Below are 12,279 nucleotides of genomic sequence, written 5' to 3'. Positions count from 1 at the left end.
GAAGAGATGGATTGACAAATTTTGAGTGAGACAGAACGTATCGATCTTCAAATGTCTGATGTAGAAGAAGAAGACGATTACGTTCCTGATTTTGCATTTTCGAAGTTTTGTTGCCTCATTTAAAGGAAATTCTAAAGATTTATTTTACTTTGCTCAGTTGATCAGATGCTCAGTATCACGTCCCGAATTCACTAGTGGATATTTATGAAGTAATTCCTAATGCTTCAGTCACTTTTAGCAATATTTGATTAGCACGTCATGTTTCGGCAGCATGATGGCACCATCGGGTGCATTGCATTTACGGATGCACTGCGTTAAATGTAATTGTGACCTGGTTGATTCGATGGGTGTGCCAATGAGGATATGTACCGAAATATATTCCTGTACAGAAAGCTACGTTCAGTTTAGTGTGTGATGTAAGTCGACTGTATGTTTTGAATAATGGCATTATTGCATATACTTGAATTTTTGCTGGAAATTTAGTCGTTTGGGAGACAGAGCACAGTGACAGACCTATCACACTCAATGATTTCACATTTAGATGTGTATATCAGTCTAGAGAGTCTTAACTACTAAGTCAAACTATTTTTAATTGCTAAGACAATATGTACAATGAACATGAAATATTTTCTATGAAGATGTATTTATGTAAGGCCCTTATTAGGGGTTATAATTATTTATGTACAATGAAGATGAAATTTTTCCTATGTAAATGTATTTATGTAATGACCCTTATTAGAGGATACAAACATTTGATTAAGATCTTTTTTAAAGTATTATTAACTAAATAAGCATTCAGTGTTGTAGGCAATTTTGAAGAAATCACTATTCTTACTTCCTAGTTTATCATTTAGAAAACTATCACCTGGGCTGTGAATGAAAATTTCTAGTTCTTCACAGAAATCCATATGATATCTCTTGCCCATTTTATGTAACATGCGCGTTGAAAGTGATGTTGTGGAGTGGATGCCCAGTGACTAGCATGTGGGTATTTATGGGTTCATTGTAATAGTTTAGGAAATCTCTCCCATTTTGATCTACATAAAGGACTTTGCATGAACCCCATGCTATTTTGTAAAAGCATGTCTCAGTATATTGTTAATATGATTTTTGTCGGTTGCATACTGATCGCTAGTTAACAGAGCCAGTAATATACCAACTGATAAACATCAAAAGCACGACGAACTGAAAATGACGAATGTAATAGCTGCAGCGACTGACCAAAAAAAATTGCTTTTACAACACCGGAAATGCACTGACTCTCAACATAGAAACAGGGAAAGATAAAGAGAAACAACATCCAGAGTGAAATTTTCACTCTGCAGCGTAGTGTGCAATGATGTGAAACTTTCTGGCAAATTAAAACTGTGTGCCAAACTGTGACTTGAACTCTGGACCTACACCTTCTGGGGCAGGAGCTCTACCATCTGAGCTACCCTAGCACGGCTCATGAAGCGCACTCACAGCCATAATCCCGCCAGTACCTCGTCTCTTACCTTCCAAACTACATAGAAACTCTTTTGCAGTTCTTGCAGAACTTTTGAAGGTAGGAGACGACGTTCTGGCGGAATTATGGCTGTGAGGACGGTTAATGAGTCAGATGGTAGTGCACTTGCTGGCGGAAGGCATAGGTCTCGAGTTCGAGTCTCGGTCAGGCACACAGTTTTAATCTTTTTTTAATCAAGCATTTGAAAAATAAAATGTGACGTATGTACGAAATCCTCTGCATAGGTCAAACTGGGAGAAACTTCCAAACAAGTACAATCAACACAGAAATGCCCACCAAACAAACAATTATACTAAATCAGCGATTTCCAAGCCCAAGAAGGATGCTGGCAACCCAGTCCGTGATATTACTAATGTCCTTCATACCTGTACCATAAGAAATCTGTAAAACCGTCCTGTGAGTCTGTTTGCCTTTGAGCAAGCTAATCTCGAGAACGCCAAGACGAATTTTCACGGGATTTTTTCACATATCTTGAGCATATTATGAGGCTCCTAATGGACTTTAGTTTACAAAAATCCGGTCACGAAAGAGAAGATTCATGATCTAAGCTTTTAAAGCTTTCTTCTCTGTCTCTCTGTTGTCTGATAAAGCTATTCCACAGAAGTATAAGACTGATTTTTATGGGGTTTTCACTAGCAACTTCAGTCTAACTAAGGGAATCGTATAGGCTATGTTTATCAAAATCTGATCACGAAAAAAAGATTTTGTTACACTGTGTAAAATGTGTGATTACTGGATGTTCGGAAATTCCACTTACAAACTTAAAGGACATGTAGAGTGGAGTGAGTACACAATATTTTGAAGAAGCTCACAAATCCGGAAACATAAAGTTTCCGTTCTACCATCGTTACAATCAGGGGTTTAACTCATCCAGTTTTACGTGAGGAACTGAATGAGGCGTGACACAGTACTGTTATTAGTGAATAATTCTAAAGGAACAATAACTGCGCCTCCTCTTACTACTTACGCACATTTGTTTGCGTTAACACTTAAACATTACGTTCTATATGTACAGAATGCAAGGTTCTTTTTTGTTGTGGAATAATGTTAACTAGTAGTGGTTAGATATTAATACAAACAAATGGTCCTAAGGGATAAATAGATATTTCGTTATGGTTCCTTTCAAATAGTTACCTAATAATTGTACTGCATCATGCCTAATTCAATCTCTCCAACAGAAGTGGATGAGTTAAACATCTGAATTGAAACCACCATAGAATGGAAACGGTATATTTCCGGTCATGGGTTGCTATTCAGAATATCATGTACTCACTCTCCTCTACAATTCCTAGGAGATTGTAACGAGAATTTCCGAACACCTTGTTTAAATTTGTTCCACAACTGCTCCTAAACCACTGGACCGATCTTAGCCAAACTTGGTATGCGTATCACTTTCTGACTGGAAAGAACCACTGTGGGGGTAAGAACTACCTACTTAGCAAAGGGGCAAGGGTGAGGGTGGAAACGAAGTGTAGCCACGACGCGTGAATACCTAGATTTTATTCATCCAGTATTTGCGAATGATAACACTTATTGACCTGCAACAATATTTGCTCATAATTCGAAACCTTTACGAAAATATTTCTCTGTTTTAGTCCCGCACAAAATGATGAAAGCGAAAAAGTTTATTGCTTAGTATATCACTGTTGTTCTTGCGGTGCGACTGTCACGTCCAGCACGACGTTTTAATTTACTACTTCTTTACTACTAACTCTATTCACGACGCATTTTGCAGAAAGTGTTCACATATAGCACTGAATATACTATGTGATCAAAAGTATCCCGACACCTGGCTGAAAATAACTTACAAGTTCGTGGCGCCCTCCATCGGTAATGCTGGAATTCAATACGGTGTTGGCCTACCCTTAGCCTAGATGGCAGCTTCCACTCTCGGACGCATACGTTCAATCAGGTCCTGGGAGGTTTCTTAAGGAGGGGCAACCCATTCTTCACTGGGTGGTATCGAGGTCGCTCGGTGAGGCCCGGCATGAAATTGGCGTTCCAAAACAGCCCAAAGGTGTTCTATAGAATTTAGGTCAGTACTCTGTGCAGGCCAATCCATTGCAGGGATGTTATTGTCGCGTAACCACTCCAACACAGGCCTTTCATTACTACCAGTTGCTCTATCGTGATGAAAGATGCAATCGCCATCCCCAAATTGCTCCTCAACTGTGGGAAGAAAGGTGCTTAAAACATCAATGTAGGCCTGTGCTCTGGTAGTGCCACGCAAAACAACATGGCGTTCAAGCACCCTCCATGGAAAACACGACCACACCGTAACACTACCATCTTCAAATTTTATTGTTGGCATTACACACACTGGCATATGACGTTCACCGGGAATTCACCATACCCACAACCTGCCATCGGATTGCCACACTGTGCTTTGTGATTCGTCACTCCACACAACGTTTTTCCACTTCAGTCGTCCAATCTTTACGCTCCTTACATCGAACGAGGCATCATTTGGCATTTGCTGGAGTGATGTGTCGCTTATGAGCTGCCGTTCGACCATGAAACCCAAGTTTTCTCACCTGCTGCCTAACTGTCATTGTACTTGCAGTGGATCCTGATGCAGTTTGTAATTCCTGTGTGATGGTCTGGATAGATGTCTGCCTGTTACCTGTTACCACCCTCTTCAACCGTCGGTGATCTCTGTCACTCAACAGATGAGGTCGGAATGTTCGCGTTTGTGCTGTGCGTCTCCCTTCACGTTTCCACTTCACTATCACACCGGAAACAGTGGATCTAGGGATGTTTAGGAGTGCGAAAATGTCGCCTACAGACGTATGACACAAGTGATACCCAATCACCTGACCACGTTCGAAGTCCGTGAGTTCCAAGGAGCGCCCCATTCTGCTCTCTCACGATGTCTAATGGCTACTGAGGTCGCTGATATGGAGTACCTGGCAGTAGGTGGTAGCACAATTCACTTAATGTGAAAAACGTACGTTTTTATGTGTGTCCAGGTACTTCAATCACATAGTGTTGGTGCAAAGTTATATCATTGTACAGTCCACAGTTCAGGAGATTTGATATCATACACACGGAGTTACGTGAGAAAATGCCTATCGTGTGTGACGTTTGAATTCATTACTTGTCAGGTACTAACTCTATTCGCAACTTATTTATCACACGTTATCCAGATACGCCGCTGAGTGCTCCAACAAAATTTTGTCATTGCGCAGCACAGAGAGTAAAAGATGGAGGAGGACAGTGACATAAAAAGGAAAGAATAGGAGATATACAGAGAAAGGGGGAGGAGTTGGACTGAGAGAGGGCAGTAGCAGATGGTCAGAGCGATGGGCAGGAAGAGATGGACAGGGCAGGGGGAGGAAGCGGGCAGTGAGAAGAGGGAGAAAGAGATGGACAGATAATGGAGCAGAGGAGATAGACAAAGGGAGAGGAAATTAGGAGATTGACTAACAGAATTGAAATTAATACATATCCGCACAACACTGTGTACCCTGGCAATTTACAAAAAATTTACAAGGGACCAAAGTGGTTCTGTATGAAGAAGTTTTCATTCATAGGACAGTACATATTAACAGGTTTTTAAATGATAGAGTAGGAAATAGCAATAACAATACCTTTAAAAATTTCCATTATTGAATGCTTATTATTGGATTATTAATATATGTCTTTACATAAACGCATCTACATAGAAAATGTTTCGTCTTTATTGTGTTTGGTTTCCTGCCATTCGGAAGTAGTTTTAATTAAGTTATGGGGCTCTGAAACGATTTATACATCGGAGTGTGAAAGTTTTAAGGCGTAAAGTGTTTGTAACTTCGCTCTCTGTGTCGGGAAATTAAATTCCCAGAGTAAGTGTAAGTAAACATAGTGATGAATTCGTTGGAATCGTACAATCACCTTATAATACACGCCAAAATAAATGTGACTATGCTTACTATTTTATATTTAGATACAAAATCTCACAGACGCGTCCAGCAAATGGGCCTCATCACAATTCAGATTAATGTAATGCACACGTAACTGTAAAGCACCTAAAGAGGGGAGCATGCTGCCGAAACGAGTCAATCTAATTAAATATTTTGAAAAAAAGGGACTGAAGCAGTATAAGTTATTTTTTAAATCTGCAGCATAGTCTCAGACTTCCGGTTTAAAAAGTCACCCTCTTTCTGCTAACGGCCTTGTGAAAGAAGACGCACGAGCGGACAGAGGTTCATGGCACTCTCTTGTCTTTGGTGTGGGAAACTGCTCCTAAAGGCGGAAGAATCAGCAATAATCAGCGGCATGAGGATGCAGAAGACAATGTAAATCACAGCAATGAAGACACTTACCGTGTATCTGCAGGACATGTGGGCTGTAACTGAAAAAGTGTCATGATGGTCTCTCCATTGAAACAAGATTCCGGAACCGGCCCCCCCATTCGGATCTCCGCAAGGGGTCTGCCGAAGGTGAAGTGACAATGAGAAAAGTTTCACGAACCAACGAAAGGATAACGTTCGACGAATCGATGAGTGGAATATCAGAAATTTGAACGTGATAGAGTAGCTACAAAATTTAAAAATGGACATGCAAAGGCTCAGCCTCGATATAGTAGGAGTCACTGAAGTGAAATGGAAAGAAGTTAAGGAGTTCTGATCAGATGAGTATAGGATTCGTTATGAATAGGAAGGTAGGGCAGAGAGTGTGTTAACGTCAACATTTCAGTGATGGGGTTGTTCTTATAAGAATCGACAGCAAACCAACACCTACAAAGATAATTCACGTGTACATCCCGACGTCGCAAGCTGAACATAAAGAGATAGAGAAAGTATATGAGGAAATTGCTAGGGTAATGGAGTACTTAAATGGAAATGAAAATCTAATATTCATGGAAGACTGGAATGCAGTTGTAGGGGAAGGAGTAGAAGATAACGTTACACGAGAATATGGGCTTGGGAAAAGCAATGAGAAAGACTAATTTAGTTCTGTAATAAACTTCTGCTATAATAGCGAATACTCTGTTCGAGAATCACAGGAGGAGGACGTACACTTGGAAAAGGCCGTGTGATATGGCAAGATTTCAGTTAGATTACCTCTTGGTCAGAGAGAAATTTCGAAATCAGATTCTGCATTGTACGATGTACACAGGAACAGATATAGACTGACATCACAACCTAATAGTGATGTAGAGTAAGCTGAAGTTTAAGAGAGTAGTGAGGAAGAATTAATACGCGAGGAAGTGGGATACGGGGGAGCTAAGGAACGACGAGGTAGGCTTGAGGTTCTCTAAACCTTCAGATACAGCAATAAAGAATAGTCTAGAAGGCAGTACAGATGAAGAGGATTGGACATATCAAAAAAGGGCAATCACAAATGTTGGAAACAAAAACGTAGGTACAAAGAAGATAACTGCGAAGAAAGCTTGGCTAACAGAAGAAATACTTCAACTGATCGATGAAAGAAGAAAGTACATAATTACTAACGGAAATTCAAAAATTTACAAATTGAAGTCGCTGAGGAATGAAATAAATAGGAAGTGTAGGGAAGCTGAGTCGAAATTACCGCAGAAAAATGTGACGGAACCAAAAAATAAATGATGGTCGGATGGATTGGTTCAGCTTATAGGAAAGTCAAAACAACTTTCGATGAAATTAAAAGCAAGGATAGTAACAATAAGAGTGCTACGGGAATCGCGCTGTCAAATGCAGAGGAGACAGCAAATAGGTGTAAAGAGTACATTGAAGGCATCTGTGAGGGGGAAGATTTGTGTGATGTGACAGAAGAAGAAACAGGAGTCGATGTAGAAGATATAAGAGATCCAATGAGTCTGGTGGCATACCACCTGACTTTCGGAAAAATATCATCTACACAATTCCAAATACTGCAAGAGCCGCAATCGGGTTAACAGCATGCATCCATGTTGCTGACAGGAATAATTTACAAACAATGGAAAGGAAGACCGAGGATGTGTTATGTGACCATCAGTTTGGCTAGATAATGGAAGCAAGACTAACGAAAAATCAAGACACGTTCATAGTATCTGACGAGCTGAAAAAGGCTTGTGATAATGTGAAATGGTGCAAGACGTTCGAAATTCTCAGAAAAATAGGGGTAAGCTAGGGGGAGAGACGTGTAATATACAACACGTACAAAAGCCAAGTAGGAATATTAAGAATGGTTGGCAAAGAACGAAGTGTACGGATTAAAAAGGGTGTGAGACTGGGATGTAGTCTTTCGCCCCTAGTGCTCAATCTGTATATCGAAGAATGATGGAAATAAATGAAAGATTCAGAAGTGGAATTAAAATTCAAAATGAAACGATATCAATGATACGATTCGCTGATGGCACTACTATTAGAATTACGTGATCCACTGAATGGAATGAACTGTCTAATGAGTACAGAATATGGGTTGAGAGTAAAGCGAAGAAAGACGAAAGTAATGAGAAGTAGCAGAAATGAGAACAGCGAGAAACTTAATATCGGGAATGATTGTCTCGAAGAGTAGGCGAAATTAAGGAATTATACTCCGTAGGCAGCAAAATAACCAATGACGAACGGAGCAAGTAGGACATAAAATGCAGACGAAAAGGACACTTCTGGACAAGGGAAGTCTACTTGTTTCAAACATGGGCCTTACTCTGAGCAAGAAATTGCTAAGAATGTACGTTTGGAGCACAGCACAGGTAGTGAAACGTGGACTGTGGAAAAACAGGAGCAGATAAAATCGAAGCATTTGAGATGTGGTGCTACAGACATATGTTGATAATAACATGGATTGGTAAACTGAGGAATGAGAAGGTTCTGCGCAGAACCCAGAGACGAAAGGAATATGTGGAAAACACTGACAAGGACAACCTTTCAGAACTTCATTGACTCTATTACTGAACATAAGTGCTGCTTTGAGTAGCCATCCTGTTAAGTGAGTGTAAAACTGGGCTGCCTGTCTCACCGCTTACAAAGCTGTATGGACTTTTCTCAGGCCGATCCTTGGAGCACTGTCTGTGGATCACTCCCTTCTTAATTTGATCTGATTGTGTCAATTGTTTAAAAATTATCTTTTGTTTTAATTATTGCTATTGTTTGTCGCCTTCAGCCGACAAATAATTTGAATTCTTTCTTAATAAGTCCTTCAGCCGTCAGTGTAGCTTGTGTTACAGTCAATTTTTTAATGATTGTTTTAACAATTATTTTGGTAATTTTAATGTATAATTGTATTCCTCATTTGTAACTCAGGCCATCAACCGTTAATTGTTCTGAAGCACTGCTCATGGCCTTCATCAGACAAATACTTGGAATTCTTTCTTAATAAGGCCTTCAGCCATCAGTGTATCTTGTGTTACAGTAATTTTTTTTAAATTATTGTTTTTAAGAAATTATTTCCTTAAATAAAGTGTACGTGTTTACTGCGCAAACAACGGTAACTGATTAGGTCTCTTCCATACTTTTTCCTGCTTTCCCTAAGTTCCACCTTTCACTCACATAGAAATAATGAGGTCTAAGACGTTCTTTCGAGTCATCAGTCTTCTGACTGGTTTGATGCGGCCTGCCACGAATTCCTCTTGAGTCCAGGGGTGAAAAACGGCTGCAGAGACAGGTGCGAGAGTTGCAACAGTTGAGTTACTGAAAGCCCGGTTACAGCAAGGGGCTACCAAATCTGTCTCCTCAACGAACGTTCAGCGATCATTTCTGCGTAGGACCACACAGCAGGTGTCTGGTTTCTGTAACTATGCGGGCTGCTGATCATTGACGTCGAAGGCTGGAAATTGCAAGCCATTACCGCAACTCGGTGGTCTTTTTCATGAATCAACCTTTATGCTCCAGTGGGCAAATGAAACTTGGCGTGTACGGCACTGCAACAATTGTAGTAAGTGTCCACTCCGGCGGAGAGAGCGTCTGGGAAATGTTTTCGTGGCGTTGCCTGGCTAAGCCCGTCAACCTGCAAGGCACACTGGATCAACAGGACAATGCAACTATCCTTTGGAACTATGTCCTCCTCTACACGCAATTTGTTTTTCCCTCGGGACGATTGCATCTGCAAAGAAAACAATGTAACGTGTCACAAAGCTCACAGTGTACATGCATGATAAGACGACCACCAGGATGAGCTTACCATACTCCCCTGGACACGAAACTCCCTGTGTTTGAACCAAATCAAGAATCTGTAGGACCATATCGGTCGGGCTGTCCGAGCCAGGAGTTCTCAGCCAAGAGATGTAAAGCAGCCTCCCACGGTATTCGAGTCAGAATGGCTTCGCATTGTCGTCGCTACCTTCCAGAACTTCACTGACTCTATTACGGAATATAGGTGCTGCTAAAGCTGCAGACTTTTGATACGTGATCAAATTAATATGACTGGACAGTGTAAGGTTGTAAGGCATCGGATTATATAGAAGTTTTACATGAAGTAATTACAGCAGCACATTTATTTTAATTAATTTAGAAACTGACTCATCGACGTATGAGAATTGTTATGATGACGACGGACGATTCGTCGCCAACTTTGGCTGGTGGCCAATGCTAAATAGAAAAATATAAATCAGAGCAGGTTTGTCAGTAACGTCGATAAGGTGCTGGCAGAATGGTGTGGATCTGCAACGACTAAAATAATTAGAAGTCGTTGGTAAAAAATAACATATATTGTACTTAACTGCTTGTGCAGGATTCTTCTTGCCTGCTTGCATATAATTATAAACAGATAGCTATTGAGGCCTCACTTGGACCATTAGTTACTAAGCGCCTTGTTAGATGTTGCTTCCTATCAGGTAAAGGCTATGCTACTTTCCTACTTGATGTCCCCAGCAAGAGTGGACGAGAGCCCGCTATAAACTTGATACAAGCCACGGAGCGGCGCTGGTCGCTACTCGCGGGTCTAGCGATACTGATGCGGACCGCTGTCGATAACTGCAACCCCTAACGAGTGTGGTATCGAACGTTGATACCACAAGGATGACGTTACTGACCACATGTATTGCATGCACATGGGATATCTGGCAGTCAGAATACAGTACAATGTTTTTTTTTTTTTTTTTTTTTTTTTTTTTTTTTTTTTTTTTTTTTTTTTTGCGAAAGCACAGGAAACGAGGTCGGGCATTGTGTACCAGCGGTCCATTGAAAGCCATATCCTAGCAACACACATTTATACGGGCACGGGCCGTTGAGAGTCTGTGGAGGCTGGAGTGGGCAACGAAGCATTTTCCGGTGAAACAGCTCTAGTTCAGCGACAGCTTAGATTTGAAAAAAATCAACAGCCCTTGGCACTTCTGAGGAACTAGGCACTGAATTGCTACTTGGACTAGCACGGACTGGCAGAAAGTTATACGATCCGAATTAGGAAGGGAGTTCCGGTTAGAGATAAGTCTTGCGACTGGACAGGAATGTACGATCCTTTTGCTGTTCTTTTGCAGTAGCGGAGCTGTTATTTTTGTCTAAAGAGCTGTCGGGTCAGAGCCTTCTCTGTGAGTGGGGATGAAGGGTCTTTGTGTGCGCCCTCTTGCGCACAGTAGAGAGACACTTGGACTCCGATTGATTATCGAGTGGATGTATTAGCACTGTCATGTAAGCTGTACATTTGCCACTCTGTAAGCACAATGGGGAAATTAAGAGTATTTAAGTGCCTTTAATTTTATATATAGGATAATTTCCCACTCCCTTCTGGAGCCTTGTAGCAGTTGTGTTCGGTGCAAAATTTCTGTTGTGCAGACTCCTGTGTCTGGCTGGATTTCAATGTAATGTGTGTAACTTACTGGATTACCATTATGGTAATGTCATTGCAGGGCCTAGTGCATTAAACGCTAAGGGATCTGTATTTTTGATTCAATTCGGCACAAATAATTTTCTGTATTTCCATTACTGCCAGCGTTGGTTCAATTATTCATCTCATTTATTGTGGCCTGTGAGCGTAGTGGGCAGGATAGATAAGTGTTTTATATCTGTTTACTGTTGCACTTGTTACTTGGTTGTAGTCGGGGCTTTGATGTCAGCATGAGCTGGGGCATTATTTTGGAATGTGTGTCGTGAGCAAATATTTCATCATTTTATTCTTAGTTCCTTTACAGCTTACGTAATTATTTATGACATGAAACTTCCTGGCAGATTAAAATTGTGTGTCGGATCGACACTCGAACTCGGGACCTTTGCCTTTCTCGGGCAAGTGCTCTACCAACTTTTTTTTTCTTTTTTGAGCTACCCAAGCACGACTCACGCCCCGTCCTCACAGCTTTACTTCTGCCAGTACCTCGTCTCCTACCTTCCAAACTTTACAGAAGCTCTCCTGCGAGGTTCACAAGGTTCGCAGGAGAGCTTCTGTAAAGTTTGGATGGTAGGAGACGAGGTACAGGCAGAAGTAAGGCTGTGAGGACGGGGCGTGAGTCGTGCTTGGGTAGCTCAGTTGGTAGAGCACTTGCCCGCGAAAGGCAAAGGTCCCGAGTTCGAGTCTCGGTCCGGCAGACAGTTTTAATCTGCGAGGAAGTTTCATATCAGCGCACACTCCGCTGTAGAGTGAAAATTTCATTCTATTTATGATATGCTTTTATTTTTTTTCGCACGGTCTTTATTATTGTAAAGTTAAGGAAATCTGAGGGGCAGGGATTGTACTGTTACGATATGATAATGTAGTGCCTGTGTTATTCTAAATTATGGTGTAGTGTTCCTTTGTACATGCATGCATGTCGAAAGGAAGAGGCTCTGCATCGACTGCAGCCAATATGAAATACACTACCATTTGTGGAAATTGTAACACCAAGAAGGAAACGCTCGAGTCCTCCCTTAGGTATGGCTGTGTGTGTTGTCCTTAGCGTAAGTTAGACTAAATAGGGACCG

At 41.1% G+C, this 12,279-nt stretch overlaps 1 non-coding gene across 1 annotated transcript; it reads left to right on the top strand.

Moving 5' to 3' along the window:
- The first annotated feature begins 11,832 nt into the window (after positions 1 to 11,832).
- Positions 11,833 to 11,907, top strand: Trnas-cga (transfer RNA serine (anticodon CGA)). The gene has a single exon. It is a non-coding gene; the product is annotated as a tRNA-Ser (tRNA).
- Positions 11,908 to 12,279: the final 372 nt, after the last annotated feature.

Source organism: Schistocerca nitens, chromosome 4 (genome assembly GCF_023898315.1).
Source record: "Schistocerca nitens isolate TAMUIC-IGC-003100 chromosome 4, iqSchNite1.1, whole genome shotgun sequence".
Classification (NCBI taxonomy): domain Eukaryota; kingdom Metazoa; phylum Arthropoda; class Insecta; order Orthoptera; family Acrididae; genus Schistocerca; species Schistocerca nitens.
Note: the sequence above shows the minus strand (reverse complement) of the source record. Positions and strands in the feature narration are given on the sequence as shown.